The sequence below is a fragment of the Lithobates pipiens genome, unplaced genomic scaffold (assembly GCF_037356315.1).
Source record: "Lithobates pipiens isolate NorthernLeopardFrog02 unplaced genomic scaffold, aLitPip1_a1.2 Scaffold_18, whole genome shotgun sequence".
NCBI classification, from domain to species: Eukaryota; Metazoa; Chordata; class Amphibia; order Anura; family Ranidae; genus Lithobates; species Lithobates pipiens.
In genome coordinates, this window is record NW_027507758.1 from 246,759,506 (window position 1) to 246,774,524 (window position 15,019).

A 15,019-nucleotide genomic window follows, 5' to 3' on the forward strand; every position below is an offset into this window, starting at 1 on the left:
CCCTCCCTTGCTGTATCCAAAGTGAAAAAAAAAAGTTTTGATTATACTTCTACGTTACCCTTGGCATTTATTCCCCACATGGACTTACACTCCCTTTTTCAGAGAAATTCAATATCCACAGATATTGAACCCTTCGTGGTACTTGTTACCCCTTAGCATTCCCCATCTTCAGAAGGACCCTTTGATGTACAAGGTTGGTCGGGAGCAGTTCCTACAGCTCTATTGCCAACAAGGACCTTGTAGCTTATTGTCCTTTAGAAGAACATGCTTTTTCTTGAAGAACTGGACCTTATGTCCATCCTAGTGTCTTTTCCTGGCATCCCCATTGGGGAGCATTTAGATGACCCTTCATCTTGCTGGATCCTTGCAGTCAAAACACTCTGCAGGACCTAACACCTAGAAGCTTTGACCAGATGGGTTTTCATGGGAGCTTATCTCCACCCTAGTGTCTTTTCCTGCCATCACCATATTGTTTCTTTTGGGTGTAGTCATTTCCCCTTGGGTGGTGATCTCCTCTTTCCTGGTTGATCCTCCGTGGCTTCCCTTGCTGTTGGCATATTCCCTTGTTTTGCAGGGGACTTGCTTATCTGGCACTGGTCTTCCTGGCAGTCCAAAGTTGCAGATAGTCCCTGGTTCCTTCCTGGATCTGTCAGTGGCTGTTACCCACCTCTTAATTGGACTGCTATTGAACTTCCTGGCTGTTACTGAACTCTGTGTCCCTCAGTGGATGAGAAAAAAAAAATAGGATAATATTTTTCTTGGAGTACAGGTCCCACTCATCTGTGTTTTTGCTGGCCCTGAGTATTTCTTGCAAAACTGATGCAAACTAGGTAGAGGAGGGGTCATCAGAGGACTAGTTTATGTCCCTTCTGAAGGTGGCCATATAACCCAACTGTATCTGAATTGCTTCAATATACTTTCAGAAAAATATTGTTATGGTAAGTACAACATTTTTGTTTTTGAACAATGAACCCTATGGTGCATGGATGATGCTCAATTTAAACATTGTGGCAATTTTAATTAGAAAACACAGCATTGACTGGGTGTTAAGATGCACCCTTCTGTATAGCTGAGTGAATCACATGGATCCACCGAAACGTCTGGATTGAATAGGTGGGGTATGTTCCTCATCTACAGTATAATTCATTTTGTATTGTGTGTGATCTGCTCTCCCAAGTCTATTTCATAACAGCAGCTGTCATTTGAGCACCCAGAAGGCAAATGCAGTTGCCTGCAGCTTGTCACCTACAGGCTCCTATTAGTAACTACAACTTTTTTTATTCAATGTTTATCAGATTGAGACAAAATTAAAATATTTAAGTCCTGAATATAATGTACTGATAAACACCCAACATTATTTTTTTTTACCTGAAACTACCAAGCCTAGTCTATACATCAGCTTATAATGCAGCTTGGATGTTCAAAATACAGTTGCCCAAAACACCTGGATTTCACTTTACTAAAGACAGGTCAGCAGATGTTGGTATGGGTACTGGCCTTGACATGTTTCTCCTTCCAGTAAGGCTTTGTTTCAGGCAGGGAGGCAGAGGGAGGGCTGGATATAACTGTGCCTTTGTTTTGGATTTGTTTTGTTTCTTTCTTCTAGATCAGGGGTCTCCAGACTTTGTAGACAAAGGGCCAGTTTACTGTCCTTCAGACTTAAGGGGGGCCGGGCTGTGGTCATTGGGAGTAGAAAAGGTCCAGACGGTGGGAATAAGCCATGCCCCATCTTTGGTGTCAGTGGGAGGAATTCTGCCCCTTCATTAGTGTCAGTGGGGGAATCCTGTCCTATTGTTGGTATCAGTGGATGAAAATAGTGCCCCAAGGGCCACATAAAAGCAAGCAAAGGGCCGCATCTGGCCCCCGCGCCACAGTTTGAAGACCACTGTTCTAGATTAAGCCATGGGAATAAAGGCAGTGTGATTTATTCTGAGTTTTCACCTCTAGCAGGCTCCGTCATTTTACTGGTAATAGATTATCACATTCCTAGGACAATGAAGATTTACAGGTTCATGTATAATGACCCTACATTTTGACCTCAGTACTGTTTTAACTGAGCCCCTATCTTTAACACAGTGATCACAAATGATGGCATCTATACTGCAGTATGGGTGCATCCCCTGCTACCATAGTACCTTGAGGTACAATCCAAGAGGTCCACCCTAAAGTGGAGCTTCCGCTCATTGGAACCCTCCCCCCCTCCGGCGCCACAATTGGCACCTTTCAGGGGGGAGGGGGGTGCAGGTACCTGTACAGTACGGGTATCTTCACCCACTTCCGGCATAGATATCTGCAGAAGGTACGCCCCTTTCCGCAGAATCTACACCCCTTTCTGAAGGTCCCCCGCTGTCTGCTGGGAAACACACGGATCCCAGAGACAGCGGGACCATCCTTATTGCGCAGCGCGACTCGCGCATGCGCAGTAGGAAACCGGGAAATGAAGCCGCAAGGCTCCACTTCCTGATTCCCATACCCAAGATGGCGGCGGCAGCACCCGAGAGACGATCGAGAAATCGGCTTCGGCTGCCGACATCGCGGGCGCGCTGGGCGGGTAAGTGTCATTATTTTAAAAGTCAGCAGCTGCAGTATTTGTAGCTGCTGGCTTTTAAAAAAAAAAAAACGGCGGACTCCCGCTTTAATAGAAATGCCACATTGCAAAGGTTTTAAAGGGCTCTAAAAGTTGATGTAAACCCTAAATCACTGTGCACTGTAAACAATTGCTATGTTTAATTATATTTTTTATATAAAATACTTTATTTTTATCTTCACTTTCATCTTTTGTTGCATCTCTGTACTGCTGTTCTCCTGCAGTCACATCCTGTCTACATGGATATATATTGTGAGACTGTTTTTTTTTTTTTTGTTTTTTTTTTTTTACTAAAACCGGAGAGTGCAAAATCTGGTGCAGCTGTGCATAGAAACCAATCAGCTTCCAGGTTTTATTGTCAAAGCTTAATTGAACAAGATGAAGTTAGAGGCTGATTGGCTACCCTGTACAGCTGCACCCGTTTTTGCACCCTTCAGCTTTAGTAAATGCGCCCCCTGTGTTTCCCAATGGCTATAATTGACACTGCTTGCCTGACTCGTGTTAAAAAGCCACTTGTTTCCATCAGAAGCCCGTGTGACAGGCAGGAGAACAATTTAAAGACTGAGTGTTGTCACCCTATAACAGGAAGTGCCTCATCAGCGACCTTGATGACACAATCACTATTACATTAATACAAATAAAAGCTGCAGATTTCAAATATTAAAAATGGCTTGAGAATTTCGTTTTTAGGTTTACAATTTACTTAAATCATTTTACATGTATTCCGTCTTAGTAATTTTTAATTGCACAGACTTAAGAACGTTTGCTAATTGTCCACCCCCCTTTATATTGCTTTATATACTTGACACATTTACAGACCTTGATATCTATAGTTTTGAGTAAACCATCAATAGTCCTAGGTAGGTACAGTATATGGAACAGTTAAAGTATATGAGTAAATCATAAATATAAACTTTGCCATGGAGAATTAACCTAGCCTGTTGGTCTCATGCTAACCTCTCTACTATGTAAAAAGTAGACTCTGCTATCTGAAAGTTGTATTTATATATATATTTATATATATATATATATATATATATATATCCCAGACTATGTTCTCTTGGGAAAGTAGTGTACATTTGTCTCATGACTGTAAATCCAGTATCAGGACTGTTTTGTCAATGTGTGTGGTTTATTTAAAACCATTTCTATGTTTCTTTTCAGACGAATTGGACATTTATTTGGGGTGGGGGTAGAATGTCTGCGTCATTTGGAAATCTTTAAGGGAACTCAAGTTTTATATTTGTATAGCCGGTGTACAGTATCTGCATCAGACTTCTAGAATGCTGAGAACTGGTTTGGACAGTTTTGGCTTATCGCTGCACTGTGTACTTTAGTATTACATAATAGTGAATATGTTGATTGCACAGATGTTGCATATGAATTAGATTGAGTGAACATGACAGGCACATTGTAAAAACAGAATACTTTTTCTCAGGTAAAGATATACATTGGAAAGCTACCATCTTAGTGGAATGTGATTCAGATTGTAACGCTTTGTAGTTTGTAACAAGACAACAGTGGGCTTGTATTTTCACTGCTATGGCTGAAAAGGTGGGTGGCCAAATTGAATGAAATCCAGCTGTTTTGTGCCTTTAGGGATCTACGTCTGTATGCTTCCTGTACTGAGGATCCTATTTCAAATGTTGTGTTACTGCTGGCTAAAACAAAGAAAATAAAATAGTTGCATTCATTTCACTGATAAGGGCATTCACAGACTGTGGTATTTTGGTTATAGGTGGAGCCTGGTGGAGCACTGGCTTCTTATATATCTTAAATACTCAAACAGCAACATCTCCCCACCATCATTTCTAGATCTTTTCCCGTCCACTTGGGAGTTTTGGGCGTTCCTCTCTTGGTTTTTTCAGCTCATTCTGTTGCAGTCTGCATGTTATAAAATAAACATCCAACAGGGAGGAAGGAAAGCTCTCGGAATCACCACAGCAGGTGTGCAGCCTCAGAAAGTCGAGCACAGATAATTAGCCAAGAGTCCCATGACAATCATAGCAATTGGCAGGTGATTCAACTTTTAAACATCTATTAAAGACTGAAGTTTTGGGTGCACACTAGCTCCATTTACACCACATTGCATTTGCCTTCAAGTGTGCTTGCAGTGGTTCACTTTAAAGAAAATGGAGTCAATTTGCTTGAAGGGAAACTTGCTCTAAGGCAGGCCATACATGGTTCGAATCTCGGCTGGTTCAGCAGGAGATGCGAACCGTGTATGGGCAGGCTGAATGTACCAAGTTGATCGATTGATGCAACCAGCATGCTGGATTTTACCTGTGATTATTGCTAGTGGCTGCTATAGCAATAATCACTGTCTTCTCCCAGCGGGGGCGGCTTCCCCCGCCAGGAGAAGAGTGCATTGTACTGAATTCAATTTTAATGGGCTATTTAAAGTAGCGTCAATGCACCAAAATGCATATGCGGCAGTGGAATGCATTGTGGTTTGAACAGGTGAAAGTTTGAGCTGTGAAGTTTTTAGAACAACATAGATAATGATGTACCAGAAATGATTGATGATGTACTAATTTTACTCTGCATTTTGTTCTTTTATTTTTTACAAAATTATTATTGTATTATTGTTAACTATTTTATCATTATTATTTTATTTTTTACAAAATTATGTTTCCAATTTCCATCTTTTGTTGGACTTTACATAGTTTGTTTGGGCTAAGCTATGTCTCTCACTAACATGAGGCTGCTGGATGTGCGGTATAAACTGCATGTAGCTGCTCTGGGTATGAGACAGGAGGTCTCTGCTCGAACCTGAAATACAGTGTGGTATGCTGTGTGTAGGCACAGCTACATACAGTTCATATCGCACATCCAGCAGCCTCACATGTGAGAGAGGGACATAGTTTGTGTGGGCCAAACTGGCCCACACAAACTATTTAAAGTCCAACAAAAAGATGGAGTTCAGCTTTGAAAACAGATGAAATGCAATATGCTGCTCTTCGTAGTTGCAGTTATTTACAATGTTTCTGTTTAAAATGTTACAAACACTGCTATTGGTGTTGAAGTAGCTCTTCATAGTAGTCCTGCTAAAGAAAATGGGACCTGAGATGACTTTTTGGGTTTCTGTTGCAAAAATACAAATATAAAATGAATTATAAAAACAATACAAGAATGCAGCTCACTCTACTCTGCAACATGGCCTTGAAAAGCGTTCATGGATAAGAGTATATATACGGAAGGGTAGCAAAGTTGGCTTCATTGATCATCTGCTGCTCACTCTGTTCATGATGACTGGACTACCTGGAGCTGTTTTCTCACTGTCTTCTCTTCAGCCAGCTTGTGGAAAAGTATATGCATAAGAACCTATCCAAGTGAGACTATGGGGTTGATTGGCTCCATTGACCAAAGACACAGGGGTTGATTTACTATAGATAAATAGTGTAGACTGTGCATTTGCAAGTGCATTTTGGGCAGAGCTTAGTGAATGTGATGAAGCTTCACTTTTATAAAGAATACCCAATCAGGTGCAAGGAAAATGGGAAAAAAAGCATTTTTATTTGCACATGATTGAATGATGGAAATCAGCAGAGCTTTACCACATTCACTAAGCTCTGGGAAAAATAAATGCAACTGCATTTTCAAAGTGTATAGTCTGTTTGCCTTTCAACCCTTTTCTTTGGTCAATGGAGCCACATATATAAGGTAAGGTGAACAGGCTGCTTCTTATCCCGATGTCAACATTGCTAAAGCAGCCAATTGTTGAGTCTTTTTTTTTTTATTCAACCAGTGGGTTGAACCAGGGGCAGACTGACAACTCATGGGGCCCCCGGGCAATAGGAGATTATGGGGCCCCCAGGCAATCAGAGATTATGGGGCCACACAGTAGACACAAACACACAGTATACAATCACACAGTATACACAGACATGTTTCTATTGGCTGAGAAGGTACTGGAGAGGTAGGGCAGCTATAATCTCAGGATTTTTAGACCAAAAGGAGGTCGGTAAGGGACATTTCAGAGACAGATATAAAAAAAAAACACAAATTTTTACATACTCTCCCTGGTTTTACTGAGGTTGGCAACCCTGATGGGGCCCCCTAGTGGCCTGGGGCCCAATGGTCAGTCCGCCCCTGGGTTGAACATAAAAAAAGAAATGACTCAGCGTTTCCCCATCCACACATTCAAGCTGGATGGGGTAATCCTTCACACTGAGCCTTTGTATTCTGGCAGTGGGTGGACTTCCCCGCCGTCAGAATATACTGATATAACCTGCTGCACTGATTAAGTGGAGAGGACCCAACAGGGTTGTTATATCGATCGGTAGTGCCTATACATGGATCGAAATTCAGTCTGTCCCTGCTGAACCAAAGTCTGGCCAGCTTTAAGCTAGAAGTAGACAAAAGCTATAAGACAGTGATGATGAACCTTGGCACCCCAGATGTTTTGGAACTACATTTCCCAAGATGCCCAACTACACTGCAGAGTGCATGACCATCATGGGAAATGTAGTTCCAAAACATCTGGGGTGCCAAGGTTCGCCATCACTGCTATAAGAGGACAAAACATTGTTAGCAGGGTAGAACGAGATTAGGGGTGATGGAGGAGGGTTAAACTTGCAGCTACTTTATACTGAGATGTAATAAAATTATGCCATAATGTAAAAATTTGCTTCATGCTGGGAAAATATTTCAGTAGTATTTAAAGAAGCAACATAATTAACAATCTACTGGTATATTTCTACTTTATATCATGCTTAATGCTGTCCTATTTTTAGCTTTGGTTTGCCTTTTGAAATGTTACCTTCTCAGGATGAGTGGGAATTAAATACAGCAGATTTATTCCTAGCTTGTGTTATTTTAAACATCCACTTTATAACCAGCATACTGCTTTACAAGGCACGGTGCTATGCAAAAATTACAAAAAAAGGCGACTTCCACTTAATAGCACGTTAGCATTTTTATCTAACAGAGCGGCTTTGAAAGAAATACTTTCACAAGCTTGTGATTTCACACATCTCTGAGATGCGGCTTTGATCTGCCATCATGCACTTTTAAACTTTACTGCCCACAGAAATCTATAAAAGCGCCTGACCATAGTGTGTATGATATGGTTATATTATGCGGCTTCCATCAATAAAGGCTGGCTTAGTATACAGTATGTTAGCTTTGTTTTTTTTTTTTGTTTTTTTTTGTTTTTTGTTTTTTTTAATGACCAAACCAGTTCTTATTGTCTCCTTCCATACAGATGTACCTGAACGATCACTATGTAGCATCCATGTGAACAGGATATTTGAAATTACACAGTTCACTGTCTAAGCTGCTGGAATCTTTACACCTCAGTTCCCTTTTAGAAGGAGCAAATTAGATTTAAATGTTGACAAGAGTTGGCAAAGGACCGAGCCTCTGCAACTTGTATTTATGAATGATGTATATTTGTTAAGGAAAACCATCACATATTGATAGCATCAATTATCTCAAGCTGACCACATTTACACCTGTAGTGTAAATGTGTATTTACTTTAAAGGGAATGTACAATATATATTTGGTGAGTGCATATTTGGAGTTATTTTATTGTTTACCTTAAAGGGTAACTCTCCTGTCGTGGGAAAGATATCGCAAATAATATTAATATAGCGTATAGAAATGCTGCACAAGTCATAGTGGGGTTGATTTACTAAAACTGCAGAGTGCAAAATCTGGTGCAGGTGTGCATGGTAGTCAATCAGCTGCTTACTTTAGCTTGTTCAATGAAGCTTTGACAAAACCTGGAAGCTGATTGGTTTCTATGCAGAGCTGCACCAAATTTTGCAATCTTCTGTTTTTGTATATCAATCCCATTGTATTTAAAGTGTTACTAAACCCAGGACCCTACACTTACTATATCTGGGGGTTATTTACTAAAGGAAAATCCACTTTGCACTGCAAGTGCACTTGGAAGTAAAGTCGCTGTAGATCCAAGGGGGACATGCAAGGAAAATAAAAAACAGCATTTTAGCTTGCACATGATTGGATGATAAAATCAGCAGAGCTTCCCCGCATTTCAGATCTACCCCTTAGATTTAGAGTGACTACACTGCCAAGTGCACTTGCAATGCAAAGTGGATTTGCCTTTCGTAAATAACCCCCCTGGTCTCCCACAGTACACAGAACATGGAAATGCAATTATTTTAGTAAATATAAACTGCTAAATATCCTTTCTCATTGGCCGTATATTGCAGTCTTGTGACTTCTATCAGTGTCTAGTTAAAGCTTGTAGGAGGAGTTTTCATTCTACTCTGACTGTCCTATGAGGCTGCATGACCCCTGACTCTCTGTCTGAACAGTGCTGATTGGCCCTGTGAAGATCACATGCCCCCTCCCAAGAAAAATAATAAAACCCTAGCAGTACACAGCAAACTGAGCATGTGCAGAATGATTTCAAGGGCTCTGTCTTTTCAGGAAATGGATTGGGGACAGTGGAAAAGGGGAGGATCGGAGAAGACAGGATCAATCTGCCTTTTTACACTATGCGCGGGATTAACCCCTTAGGTTCCACAGTGAGTATAACAAGCATGTTTTACTGCATATACAGACTGATTTTACTTTTGTGGGTTTAGTAATACTTTAATGTTATTAAAAACGACCTTTTCTTTTCAATCTGCAGTCATTGTACTTATAATTTATAATTATACAGGTAGGTCCATATATATTTGGACACAAGCACAATTTCCATACTTTTGGCTCTGTATCCCACCAGAATAAAATTCTAAATATTTTGAAGTGCAGACTTTCAGCTTTAATTTAAGGGGTTGAACATAAATATCAAGTACAAATTTTAGGAACGGCAACCATTTTTACACAGTCCCCCCATTTTCAGGGGCTCAAATGTAATTGGACAAATGAATATAATCATAAAGAAAAAAGGTTTATTTTTTATATTTTGTTGATAATCCTTTACTGGCAATGATTGCCTGAAGTCTAGAACCCATGGACATTACCAACGACTGGGATTCCTCCTTTCTGATGCTTTGCCAGGCTCTAACTGCAGCTGTCTTCAGTTGTTATTTGTTCGTGGGTCTTTCTGCCTTTAGTTTTGCCATCAGCAAGTAAAATGCATGCAATTGAGTTGAGATCAGGTGATTGACTCAGCCATTGTAGAATATTCCACTTCTTTTCCTTCAAAAGCTCCTGGGTTGCTTTCGTAGTGTGTTTTGGATCATTGTCCATCTGTACTGTGAAGTGCCGTCCAATCAACTTTGCTGAATTTGGCTAAATCTGGACTGACAGTATATCTCTAAACACTGCAGAATTCATCCAGCTGCTTCTGTCCCTTCTGTTCCTTCTGTCTTGTCATCAATAAACACCAATGACCCAGTGCCACTGTAAGTCATGCATGCCCATGCCATCACACTGCAAGCTTGTGTGATTTGGATCATGAGCTGTTCCAAGCCTTCTCCACACTTTTTTTTCTTCCCGTCATTCAGGTACAGATTAATCTTAGTTTCATCTGTCCAAAGAATGCTTTTCCAGAACTAGTCTTGCTTTTTTTAGATGTTTTATGGCAGAGTCTAATCTGGCGTTTCTATTCTTCTGGCTTATGAATGGTTTGCACCTTGTGGTGAACCCTCTGAATTTGCTCTCATGAAGTCTTCTCTTGGTTTTAGACTTTGACAATGACATGCCCACCTCCTGGAGAGTGTCCTTCACTTATCTGGATGTTGTGAATGGGTTTTTCTTTACCATAGAGAGGCTCTTGTGATCATCCACCACTGTTGTCTTCCATGGACGTCCATGCCTTTTTATGTTGCTGAGCTCACCAGTGTGTTCTTCTTTCCTCAGAATGTACCAAACTGTGGTTTTGGCCACTCCTAATGTTGCTGCTATCTCTCTGATAGATTTGTTTCATTTTTGAAGCCTCACAATGGCCTGTTTCACTTGCATGGACACACATCCAGACCTTTTACCTACTTCATTGATAAAGAAAAAAAGGCCACACCTAGCCATGAAAGAGCTTTTGATTCAATTGTTCAATTACTTTTGCTCCCTTGAAAAGGGGGACTGGCTATTCTTAAGAGCTGTAATTCCTAAACCCTTCATCCAATTTGGATGTACATACCCTAAAATTAAACCAGAGAGTGTGCACTTTCAGCCCATATCTATATCATTGTATAACTATAGCTTGAATACATTTTGGTAAAATACCTGAAAAAACTAAAATTTTGCCTGTGTCCAAATATATATGGGCCTAACTGTAAATATAATTTTCTGCTTGTGTGATTGGCTTACTAATTTTCCCACAAGTCTGCACTAAGATACAAGTCCGATTTTTGGCATCCTTCAACAAAAATGTAATTTTTGATCATTATGAAATCACTCTCATGCACATTCATTTTGCACATGGACACAAACAGCTATTTCTTCAGAATAACAAAAGGTAGGAATCTGGAATAAGTTTGTTAAAATCTCAGCAATGTGCATAGATCACTAAGAGGGGAATGTTTTCTTGTCAACAAAAGTGGAGTTACCCTTTAAAGGGTATTCAAACCCTAAAAATAAACTTATTTGAGCCCTTTTGGTCTGTGAAATACAGTGCATCTAGAAAGTATTCACAGTGCTTCATTTTTACACATTTTGTTATGTTACAGCCTTATTCCAAAATAGATTAAATTCATTATGTTCCTCAAAATTCTACAAACAATACCTCATAATGACAACATGAAAGAAGTTTGTTTGAAATCTTTGCAAATTTATTAAAAATAAAAAAACGAAAATTCCTTCAATGCTGCAGACATTTGTCTATACCGTTCCCCAGATCTGTGCCTCAATACAATCCTGTCTTGATATCTACAGACAATTCCTTGGACTTCTTGGCTTGGTTTGTGCTCTGACATGCACTGTTAACTGTGGGACCTTATATAGACAGGTGTGTGCCTTTACAAATCATGACAAATCAACTGTATTGACCACAGATGGACTCAAATCAAGTTGTAGAAACATCTCAAGGATTATTAGTGGAAACAGGATGCACCTGAGCTCAGTTTTGAGTGTCATGGCAAAGACTGTGAATATTTATGTACATGTGATATTTTTTGTTTTTTATTTAATAAATTTGCAAAGATTTCAAACAAACTTCTTGAATGTTGTCATTATGGGATATTGTTTGTAGAATTTTGAGGAATATAATTTAATCCATTTTGGAATAAGGCTGTAACATAACAAAATGAGGAAAAAGTGAATACTTTTGAATATTGTTAGTTCTTTCCAGATTCACTGTGTACCATTGAGAGCAATCTTGTTAAATATGTTTGATATATGTGCAAAAAAAATAGCTTGATCCTGCCAGAAATCTTGCCAATTGAAAACTTTCTGTGCTTTCTGCCTGAGCTGCATTCTTATCAGTTATATTATTCCCAATTATCTCTGAGGACTACAGGACCCTGCCCATCTGTGTTATGAAGAAGAGGCAAAGGGGAGGTTGTCTGTAGTCCTGTTCGGTTGTTATGTAGTAGTAGTAGTAATGAGTTAGTGAGTATTGTCACCCTAGGATGGATCACCCAATGAAATAGATGAAAAATAGAAAACTATTACACACATCACAGATATAATTGTTTTTGGGTTTGAAGATGCTTTACAGTATTTCTAAGGCTCGGTTCACACAGGGGCGACTTGTCCAGGCGACTTAGCCGCCTGACAAGTCGTGCTCCAATCTGTACTATGGACCCATTCTAATAGGAGCGACTCAAGTCGCTCCGACTTAGAAAAAAGGTTCCTGTACTACTTTTGGGGCGACTTCAGGCGACTTGCATTGACTTCTATACAGAAGTCGTTTTGCAAGTCACCGCTGAAGTCGTGTGCAGGTCGCGTCTGTGAGTCGCGCTGCAAGTCGTGCCGCCCCTGTGTGAACCGAGCCTAAAGAAAAATCTTTTTTTATTACTATTTTGATAAAGCGCATTTCTACAGCTGTCTGTGCCCCCACTATGGGGATTCTTCCTCTCTATTTGTCTTGAATAGGGATGAGCCGAACACCCCCCGGTTCGGTTCTCACCAGAACCTTCGAATGGACCGAAAATACGTACGAACTTTGGAACCCCATTAAAGACCATGGGACTCGAACGTTCAAAATCAAAAGTACTTATTTTAAAGGCTAATATGGAAGTTATTGTCCTAAAAAGGGTTTGGGGACCCGGCTCCTGCCGCAGGGGACATGGATCAATGCAAAAAAGGTTTTTAAAAATGGCAGTTTTTTCGGGAGCACTGATTTTAATGACGCTTAAAGTGAAAAAAAAAGTGATATATTCTTTTAAATATCATGCCTGGGGGTGTCTATAGTATGCCTGTGAAGTGGCACGTGTTTCCCGTGTTTAGAACAGTCCCTGCACAAAATGACATTTAACAGGAAAAAAGTGATTTAAAACTGCTTGCAGTTTTAATGTAATGTCTGGTTCCGGTAATATGGATGAAAATCAGTGGGTAGCCCCCCCCCGCCCATTACCAGCCCCCTTGGGTCTTGTACGGATATTAATGGGAGAACCGTACCCAAATTAAAAAAAGTAAAGGTGTGGGGCCCCCGGGCCCTATATACTCCAAACAGCAGTATACAGGCAGTGCAAACAAGACAGGGACTGTGTAGGTTTTTTGTGTTAAGTAGAATCTGTTTGTAATTTTGAAGTGGTACATTTTTAAAGTGTAGCTCCAGTCAAAATATCTATTTTTAAGCTTTTTGCAAAGCATAGGGAAGGGTTATCACCCCTGTATAATTTTTTGGCAGTCCGTCTTTTCTCATCTCACTTCCTGTTGTCTCCTTCCGTTTCCAAGTAGGAGACGTTTGTTAGTTGGATGTTTAAAAGTAGGGGTCTGCCCTATATGCTCTGCAGAAATTTGGCCCTAAGGTGTTGGTGTTGCCACAAGTTAACACTGTAAGCCCTCAAAGTGACTCTTGGTGGGTGCTGGAGCACCCTGCTGTGAACTATTTTATCAAGAATTGTAATTACATGCCATTGTTGAACAGTGGTAGAAAAATTGGGCCTTTGGTGGTTGTGGTGGTGCTGGTGTCACAACACTGTAAGTCTTCACAGTTACTCTCAGTGGGCGCAGGAACGGGCCCTGCTGTGAAATATTATATCAAGAATTGTAATTACATGCACCTGTTAAACAGGGGCTGAAAAATTGGGCCTTAGGCACTGGTTCCACAACACTGCAACACCTCACAGAAACTCTAGTTGAAGAGCAGGAATGAGCCCTGCTGCAAAGCATTGCATCAAAAATTGTAATTACATGTCCCTGTTAAACAGGGGCAGAAAAATTGGGCCTTAGTGTCAGGGCTGGCTTAGCCCTTCTTCCTCTGGGCTGGCTGCTCAGCTGTCGGCTAATTGCCAGCTCTCTTCTCTTTCTACAGTTACCAGCTGTTCCCGATGATGCTCGTCTGACCTGCCTATTTAAAGCCTTCCTGCTCCCTTTTTCATTTGCCTTTGCGTGGTCACATCACAGGGAAACATCTCCTGCTGTTTGTTTCAAGACTGGCTTGCTGACATCCCACCTGGCTTCCTATCCTGCTTGTGGTTGCTCTCCTCAAATGCCTGACTTCCTGCCTGGCTGATTACCCGATCTGGTTAATGAACTTTGGACTGGCTGACTACCTGATCTGGCTATGCTTGACTACGCTTTTTTCTATTTACCTTTTTATTTTTATTAATAAACAAGTGTGATTTGATTGTACATCTGTCTCAGTCTGTTTCATGGTTTCTGACACTTAGGCACTGGTACTGGTGCCACGACACTGCAACCTCTCCCTCACAGTTACTCTGGGTGGGCACAGGAACAGGCCCTCCTGTGAACTATTATATCAAGAATTGTAATTACATGCCCCTGTTAAACAAGGGCTGAAAAATTGAGCCTTAGGCACTGGTGCTGATGCCACGACACTGCAACCTCTCCCAGATACTCTAGCTGGAGTGCAGGAATGAGCCCTGCTGCAAAGCATTGCATCAAAAATTGTAATTACATGCCCCTGTTAAACAGGGGCTGAAAAATTGGGCCTTAGGCAGTGGTGCTGGTGCCACGACACTGCAACCTCTCCCAGATACTCTAGTTGGAGTACAGGAATGAGCCCTGCTGCAAAGCATTGCATCAAAAATTGTAATTACATGCCCCTGTTAAACAGGGGCTGAAAAATTGGGCCTTAGCCACTGTTGGCAGCGCCCAGAACCAAAAATGTTCTTCCAAGCTATCAGCAGGATCATTGAGGAGGAAGAGGATAGTCAGTCAACATAAGAGGATAGTCACTTAGCATCAGCATAGGCAGTCTTGAAGGGATGGGACATTTAAGAAAAAATTATTCGGTTACATCGGCTTCAGGTGCTTGGTAGCTGGTGGTGATCCAAGACTGATTCATCTTTATGAAGATCAGTCGATCAACCGAGTCGGTGCAAAGGCGCACCCTGTGAACGGTTACAAAGCCTCCAGAAGCACTGAATGTTCCGAAAGAACGCTGG

General features: G+C 40.9%; 1 long non-coding RNA gene across 2 annotated transcripts; it reads left to right on the forward strand.

Moving 5' to 3' along the window:
- Positions 1 to 3,763: 3,763 nt before the first annotated feature.
- LOC143987752 (uncharacterized) lies at positions 3,764 to 14,243 on the forward strand. Of its 2 annotated transcripts, none has more exons than XR_013276696.1 (3): positions 3,764 to 4,025; positions 8,988 to 9,085; positions 13,924 to 14,243. It is a non-coding gene; the product is annotated as an uncharacterized LOC143987752 (long non-coding RNA). The 2 variants fall into 2 exon arrangements; XR_013276697.1 differs by lacking the exon at positions 3,764 to 4,025 and adding an exon at positions 4,043 to 4,604.
- Positions 14,244 to 15,019: the final 776 nt, after the last annotated feature.